Source organism: Nerophis lumbriciformis, linkage group LG32 (assembly GCF_033978685.3).
Source record: "Nerophis lumbriciformis linkage group LG32, RoL_Nlum_v2.1, whole genome shotgun sequence".
NCBI classification, from domain to species: Eukaryota; Metazoa; Chordata; class Actinopteri; order Syngnathiformes; family Syngnathidae; genus Nerophis; species Nerophis lumbriciformis.
The window spans coordinates 3591496-3600765 of NC_084579.2; positions in this window are offsets into that span (position 1 = coordinate 3591496).

Here is a 9270-nt window from a genome sequence, read left to right on the forward strand (position 1 = left end):
GATTTCCAAAGGAAATGCAAAATTTGCTTTCGTCAGAAAACATGACTTTGGACCACTCAGCAGCAGTCCAGCTCTTTTTTTCCTTAGCCCAGGTGAGACGCTTTGCGCGCTGTTTCTTGGTCAACAGTGGCTTGACACGAGGTATGCGGCAGTTGAAACCCATGTCTTTCAAGCGTCTCTTGGTGGTGGATCTTGAAGCACTGGCTCCAGCAGCTGTCCACTCCTGAATCTCCCCCACATTTTTGAATGTTTTTTTTTTCACAATCTTGACCAGGGCGCGGTGATCCCTATCGCTTGTACACTTTTTCTGACCACAGTTTTTCCTTCCCTTTGCCTCTCCATTAATGTGTTTGGACACAGAGCTCTGAGAACAGCCAGCCTCTTCAGCAATAACCTTTTGTGTCTTTCCCTCCTTGTGCAATGTGTCGATGGTTGCCTTTTGGACAGCTGTCAAATCTGAAGTCTTCCCCATGTTTGTGTAGGCTTCAGAACTGGACTGAGAGACCCTTTGCAGGTGTTTTGAGTTAATCAGCTGATTAGTTTGTGGCACCAGGTGTCTTCAAAATTTAACCCTTACACAATATTCTAATTTTGTGACACACGGAATTTTGGATTTTCATTTGTTGCCACTTCAAATCATCAAAATTAAATGAAATAAACATTTGAATGCATCAGTCTGTGTGCAATGAATAAATATAATGTACAAGTTACACCTTTTGAATGCAATTACTGAAATAAATCAAGTTTTTCAAAATATTCTAATTTACTGGCTTTTACCTGTATATAGCTAGAATTCACTGAAAGTCAAGTATTTATTTTATTTATATATATATATATATATATATATGTATATATATATATATATATATATATATATATATATATATGAAATACTTGACTTATTTACTCAAATATTTCTTATATATATATACTTGACTTGGTGAATCCTAGCTGTAAATCTATTCCTCCCCTATTTGCCACGCCCTAACCACGGCCCCCACCTCCCAAAATCGGAGGTCTCAAGGTTGGCAAGTATGATAAAGCTTGATTCTAATTCTGAATTAAGGCTGTGAGCATTGTTGAACGGGCCCTCACCCCTGTTGCACCGCCGGGTTCTCACCAGTCTTTGACTCATGTACCGTTTAAATACCCAAATAGCAGTGGGAATGCAAAGATGTCACAACAAGACCGTAACTGAGAATGGTAGGCTGTATAGCTACATGGTTTGATGCGATTCTTTGACTGAAGATACCGTGTAAATACCGAGGTAGCAGTGGGCATACAAAGATGCCACAACAAAACTGTAACTGAGGATGACAGGCGGAATAGCGCTATGATTTCATGCGATTCTTTGACTCATGGTACCGTGTAAATACCCAGAGAGCAGTGGGAATACAAAGATGCCATAACAAAACTAACCGAGGATGGCATACGGAATAGCTCTGATTTGATGCACGTCTTTGACTCATGGTGCCATTTAAATACCCAAATAACAGTGGGAACACAAAGATGCCATAACAAAACTGTAACTGAGAATGGATGGCTGAATAACATCGGGGTTTGATGACGGCCGCATGCATGCCAGAGTTCTTGCGGCTATGTTACATGTGTTGCTGGTATTCCATGAACGAGTACCATGTTACCATGTTAATGATCCCACAGCCCAAACTGTACAAACATTGGTAACCACTGAAGTAGAGTAATTCATTTTATTAGACATTTCTCAATTTGGCCAGTTTTGTTAATGCTAGTTATATATAGTATTATATGTAGTAATGTTAGAATGTGTGTGCTTACATCATCATTAACAACATATAAACATTATGTAACAGTTTGTAAGCAAAGGTGAAGAGTAGCAAATGTTTTAATATCCATCCATCCATTTTCTACCGCTTATTCCCTTCGGGGTCGCGGTGGGCGCTGGAGCCTATCTCAGCTACAATCGGGCGGAAGGCGGGGTACACCCTGGACAAGTCGCCACCTCATCGCAGGGCCAACACAGATAGACAACATTCACACTCACATCCACACACTAGGGCCAATTTAGTGTTGCCAATCAACCTATCCCCAGGTGCATGTCTTTGGAGGTGGGAGGAACCCACACAGTCACGGGGAGAACATGCAAACTCCACACAGAAAGATCCCGAAGCCGGGATTGAACTCACGACTACTCAGGACCTTCGTATTGTGAGGCAGACGCACTAACCCCTCTTCAACCGTGCTGCCCTAAGTTTTAACATATCTTATGCAATTTTATGAACTATTACACCTTAAATGACTTTAGATGTAACAGATTTACACAGTAAGAAAAATAAAACTTGATGACCTTTTTAAGGTTACTTTGACTCGTGGTACCGTTTAAATACCCAGATAGCAGTGGGAATACAAGACGCCGTCACTAAACCGTTCCTAAGAATGGTAGGCTGAATATCTATATGGTTTGCAGGTGCTTACTTACATCCATCCATCCATCCATTTTCTACCGCCTATTCCCTTTTGGGGTCGCGGGGGCCGCTGGAGCCTATCTCAGCTACAATCGGGCGGAAGGCGGGGTACACCCTGGACAAGTCGCCACCTCATCGCAGGGCCAACACAGATAGACAACACACTCACATTCACACACTAGGGCCAATTTTAGTGTTGCCAATCAACTTATCCCCAGGTGCATGTCTTTGGAGGTGGGAGGAAGCCGGAGTACCCGGAGGGAACCCACGCAGTCACGGGGAGGACATGCAAACTCCACACAGAAAGATCCCGAGCCCGGGATTGAACCCAAGACTACTCAGGACCTTTGTATTGTGAGTGCATCTGTCATGTATAATTTCTGGTAGCCCATGTAATTAAACTACCGTATATATAGCACCCCACAGCAGGGCCGGCCCGTGGCATAGGCCGTATAGGCAAATGCTAAGGGCGCCGTCCATCAGGGGGCGCCACGCCTGTTCTGTTTTAACATCGGGTTAATATTGTGGAGGGGGCTAAATTGTTATGGAAAATAATAATGTAACGTTAGGTAATTACAGTACTCCCACCTTACATTCCTCAGGGACATTTGTATTAGATCTTTTAAACAGGTGTTTTTTGTTTACATTGTTATTGCCTTCTGGTTAGCTAATTTTTGCCCTGCAGGTAATAGTCACTTTTCCACCCCTTTATATATTAGGTATAGTTGTAAGCCTAGTTGTTAAAGTGCACATCATTAATGTTAATTAAGCAATATGTATGTAAAAAATATTATATATCATATATTCATTTTTTATTTTTTGCATTCATTTATTTATTTATTTATTTATTTTTGATCTTGTTAACTATTCTGATTGTTAATTTGCTTTCTTTAAGTAACAAAAAGGTCAAAGACAAAGCTATTCGGTTTCTTGTGAGTATATACACTTCACTGCCGATGTGAGGGGGCGCCACCTAAAATCTTGCCTAGGGCGCCAGATTGGTTAGGGCCGGGCCTGCCCCACAGTAATGGTCAGATGAAGCCTCATGAGGCGTTGAGCCATTTGGTTCAATAATATGAAGCTTCAATGCATGCTCTGGCACAAGACTCCACCTGCTGGTCAAATGTGTAATTACAAACAACTGTACCTTAACCTCATAACGTGTGACGCATTGAAATGTTGCGTCTACTGGAAATGACAATGAATCACAATACATTTTGGACTAAATGATTTTGCTAGGTAAATCAACAAAGTATAGTAAAATATGTTATATATTCAGCGGTCGCAGAGGCAAAAACTCGGACATGGGAGGAGTTCGGTGAGGCCATGGAAAACGACTTCCGGACGGCTTCGAAGCAATTCTGGACCACCATCCGCCGCCTCAGGAAGGGAAAGCAGTGCACTATCAACACCGTGTATGGTGAGGATGGTGTTCTGCTGACCTGGACTGCGGATGTTGTGGATCGGTGGAGGGAATACTTCGAAGACCTCCTCAATCCCACCAACACGTCTTCCTATGAGGAAGCAGTGCCTGGGGAGTCTGTGGTGGGCTCTCCTATTTCTGGGGCTGAGGTTGCTGAGGTAGTTAAAAAGCTCCTTGGTGGCAAGGCCCCGGGGGTAGATGAGATCCGCCCGGAGTTCCTTAAGGCTCTGGATGCTGTGGGGCTGTCTTGGTTGACAAGACTCTGCAGCATCGCATGGACATCGGGGGCGGTACCACTGGATTGGCAGACCGGGGTGGTGGTTCCTCTCTTTAAGAAGGGGAACCGGAGGGTGTGTTCTAACTATCGTGGGATCACACTCCTCAGCCTTCCCGGTAAGGTCTATTCAGGTGTACTGGAGAGGAGGCTACGCCGGATAGTCGAACCTCGGATTCAGGAGGAACAGTGTGGTTTTCGTCCTGGTCGTGGAACTGTGGACCAGCTCTATACTCTCGGCAGGGTCCTTGAGGGTGCATGGGAGTTTGCCCAACCAGTCTACATGTGTTTTGTGGACTTGGAGAAGGCATTCGACCGTGTCCCTCGGGAAGTCCTGTGGGGAGTGCTCAGAGAGTACGGGGTATCGGACTGTCTGATTGTGGCAGTCCGCTCCCTGTATGATCAGTGCCAGAGCTTGGTCCGCATTGCCGGTAGTAAGTCGGACACGTTTCCAGTGAGGGTTGGACTCCGCCAAGGCTGCCCTTTGTCACCCATTCTGTTCATAACTTTTATGGACAGAATTTCTAGGCGCAGTCAAGGCGTTGAGGGGATCTGGTTTGGTGGCTGCAGGATTAGGTCTCTGCTTTTTGCAGATGATGTGGTCCTGATGGCTTCATCTGTCCAGGATCTTCAGCTCTCACTGGATCGGTTCGCAGCCGAGTGTGAAGCGACTGGGATGAGAATCAGCACCTCCAAGTCCGAGTCCATGGTTCTCTCCCGGAAAAGGGTGGAGTGCCATCTCCGGGTTGGGGAGGGGATCTTGCCCCAAGTGGAGGAGTTCAAGTACCTCGGAGTCTTGTTCACGAGTGAGGGAAGAGTGGATCGTGAGATCGACAGGCGGATCGGTGCGGCGTCTTCAGTAATGCGGACGCTGTATCGATCCGTTGTGGTGAAGAAGGAGCTGAGCCGGAAGGCAAAGCTCTCAATTTACCGGTCGATCTACGTTCCCATCCTCACCTATGGTCATGAGCTTTGGGTTATGACCGAAAGGACAAGATCACGGGTACAAGCGGCCGAAATGGGTTTCCTCCGCCGGGTGGCGGGGCTCTCCCTTAGAGATAAGGTGAGAAGCTCTGCCATCCGGGGGGAGCTCAAAGTAAAGCCGCTGCTCCTCCACATCGAGAGGAGCCAGATGAGGTGGTTCGGGCATCTGGTCAGGATGCCACCCGAACGCCTCCCTAGGGAGGTGTTTAGGGCACGTCCGACCGGTAGGAGGCCGCGGGGAAGACCCAGGACACGTTGGGAAGACTATGTCTCCCGGCTGGCCTGGGAACGCCTCGGGGTCCCACAGGAAGAGCTGGACGAAGTGGCTGGGGAGAGGGAAGTCTGGGCTTCCCTGCTTAGGCTGCTGCCCCCGCGACCCGACCTCGGATAAGCGGAAGAAGATGGATGGATGGATGGATGGATGTACATATATTGTGTGTTTTGGTAGAATCATATGATTAGGGCAGTTTGTATAAAGTTTTTCTGTCACCTTGAGGAAATGGCATAAAGAGGAAGATGACAATATAATGTAACTTGGACACTGATGTACAGAACAAAGGAGATTTTGTTATTTTGGGTTTTAGGCGATTCTTTATTTTTTTTTGACAAAACTTCTTCATTATCCAGCTGTTGATTTCTGGTAGCTGGTTAAAAAGAATAAATACAGAATGCTTTACTTCACTGCTGAAAGATTCATTTATTATTGTTTATCAAAATATAACTATAGATATCAACATTGTGTATGTGCTGTAAGCTTAATTTATGATTGTTGATAAACAAACGTTACTATTCAGCGTACCATTGTAACTTACGCTTTCAACTCATATTTATTCACAGCATACTTGCCAACCCTCCCGGATTTTCCGGGAAACTCCCGAAATTCAGCGCCTCTCCCGAAAACCTCCCGGGACAAATTTTCTCCCGAAATTCAGGCCGAGCTGGAGGCCACGCCCCCTCCAGCTCCATGCGGACCTGACTTGTTTTCACGTCCACTTTCCCACAATATAAACAGCGTGCCTGCCCAATGACGTTATAACTGTAGAATGATCGAGGGCGAGTTATTGGTTTCTTATGTGGGTTTATTGTTAGGCAGTTTCATTAACGTCCTCCCAGCGCGGCAACAACACACAACAACAGCAGTCACGTTTTTGTCTACCGTAAAGCAGTTGGTCTGCCGTAAACAGCAATGTTGTGACACTCTTAAACAGGACAATACTGCCATCTACTGTACATGCATATGTGACAATAACATCTAGGGCTTTTAGAGAGTGCAGTGCACAACTGCGCACACAACGAGGAGACGAAGCAGAAGAACGAGGAAGATGAAGAAATGCGCTTGTAAGTTCCAAGCCGCATCTGCGATTGCACCTGGATAGCCTCCGGGAAGAAGTAGTGGACTACCAAGTGCTTGGCAGTGAAGATTTTCCTCAGGAAGCAAAGATTGACCGGTTTTAGGCCATGCTAGGGAGAGATGGAAGATTCCAGACTCAAGTGCATTTGATAAAAAGCACTTTTGTGCGTGCCACACAACAATGCATCATCAGAGAGGGTGTTCAGCATGGTTAAAAAATAGTGACAGACATCAGAGAATAGAACAAGGATGGACAATTCAACCCTTAACTCAACAATGAGTAGATGAGTGTTATGTGTGTGTAAATGTGTAAATAAATGAACACTGAAATTCAAGTATTTCTCTTATTTATATATATATATATATATATATATATATATATATATATATATATATATACACTATATATATATAATAAAATAAATAAATATATATATATATATATATATATAGCTAGCTAGAATTAACTGAAAGTCAAGTATTTCTTATATATGTATATATGAAATACTTGGTGAATTCTAGCTGTAAATATACTCCTCCCCTCTTAACCACGCCCCAACCACGGCCACGCCCTTCGCCCCACCCCCCACCTCCCGAAATCGGAGGTCTCAAGGTTGGCAAGTATGATTCGCAGCAATGCATCATGAGTTACAACATTTCAAGATACTGTTTCAACTAACATAGCCAGTATCAGGCCCGGCCCTAACCAATCTGGCGCCCTAGGCAAGATTTTAGGTGGCGCCCCCCCACATCGGCAGTGAAGTGTATATACTCACAAGAACCCGAATAGCTTTGTCTTTGACTTTTTTTTACTTACAACTATACCTAATATATAAAGGGGTGGAAAAGTGACGATTACCTGCAGGGCAAACATTAGCTAACCAGAAGGCAATAACAATGTAAACAAAAAACACCTGCTTAAAAGATCTAATACAAACATTTATATGCATGTACAACACTTAGAACTTTTAGCATATCAGTATGTGGAATTAAATGATGGAATGGATTAAGTAAAGAAGTTAAAAATTGTACTGATATGATCCAGTTTAAGAGGTTGTTCAAAATAATAGTGCTTACAGAGTACAAAGAAGAAGAATTATGAGAAATACTTTCAACCTTATTGAAAATAAGATATTCTTCATCTCAGTATGTTAATAATGACTGAATTAATTAATTATTTACATATTACAAAACTGTTGTATACTAATTCATAGATGTTATTTTATTATATAAAAAGGTCAGTAAATGATTCTATATATTTGTAAACGCTTTGAAGTGGGAAAGGGGTAGGATTAAATAAGCTTTGCTTCTTCCTACTCCTTTTCGGGCATGATGTAAAATGAAATGATATGAAATTGTGTGATGTATTATGTTGTGTGATGTATTATGATGTAAGTGTGTTCATGTTCCAAATAAACTAAAGAAAGAAAGAAATGTCCCTGAGGAATGTAAGGTGGGAGTACTGTAATTACCTAACGTTACATTATTATTTTCCATAACAATTTAGCCCCCTCCACAATATTAACCCGACGTTAAAACAGAACTAGCTATTTATTGATTAGCAATTGCCGAATCATGTAACATTAGCTTAATGCTAAAAAGCCAGGTTACTATCACATTCTGTAACAGACAAATAATTTCATGTAGGCTAACGTTACCTACCTGCTAACTCTGTCTTTTCTCGTTTCTACTCCTCTTCTTTTCTCTTTTTTCTTCCCTGGGCACCTGACAGTTTTGGCCGTTTTGACATCTTGTGTTGATTTTTTGATGTGGTGACGTCCAAAAAGAGTCATGATACGGGAAGGGAGGGGGCGCACCGTGCGGGGGTAGGGGGGGATGTTGTAACAAATAATATTTCTATTAAATAGGCTTTACTTTGCATTTTAATTAACGTGGGATTATTTTTTGTATTTAGAAATAATATTACCAACTTTTTTTTTTTTTTTTTTTTTCCAACATTTGTGGCACTGGCGTGGCGCCCCCTGATGGACGGCGCCCTTAGCATTTGCCTATACGGCCTATGCCACGGGCCGGCCCTGACCAGTATAACTATTTAGGAAAATACAACACGATAAGTTCATGAACCTGTGCTTAGTGAATTTATTTCATCAGTCAAAGTAAGCCATCAATGTCACACAAATCTTGTCCAATCATTGCTTCTCTGGTCTAAGCGGAGTGCTGGGTAACCAATCAGGTGTTATAATCCGCCCTCTGACTTTGATCTCTGAATGTGACGAATGCTTTCCATCCAACCTGATGGATCTAGAGAGGTGATGCAAAGAGGATCGGGCGAAGCTGAGGTGTACCAAGCTTGTGGCATCGTATTCAAAAAGACTTGAAGCTGGAATTGCCGCCAAAGTTTCATGCATCAACAAAGTATTGAGCAAAGGCTTTTAAAACGTTAGTACCTGTGATTTTTTAAATTCTTATTTATTTATTTAAATTAGCAAAAATATAATAAAAAAAACTTTTCACATTGATGGGGTATTGTGTGTAGACTTTTGAGGACAAAAAATGCTTTATTCCAATTTGGAAAAAGGCAGTAACATGAAAAAATGTGGATGTGAATACTTTCCGGATGTCCAGCCCCGCCAAATGTAGTCATGTAATGTATTGTATTACTTTATTGGATGTTTTCAGCTACATTGTGAGGTAAAATGATCTATATTATTTCACTGGAAGTTCCGGTATTCTTTTATACGATTACTGTAATTTGTAATAGAATCAGAAAAGCTGTGCACTACAAAATGTGCTCATTGACTTCCTTCTTTTGTTCGGGGGGGGGGGGAAATCT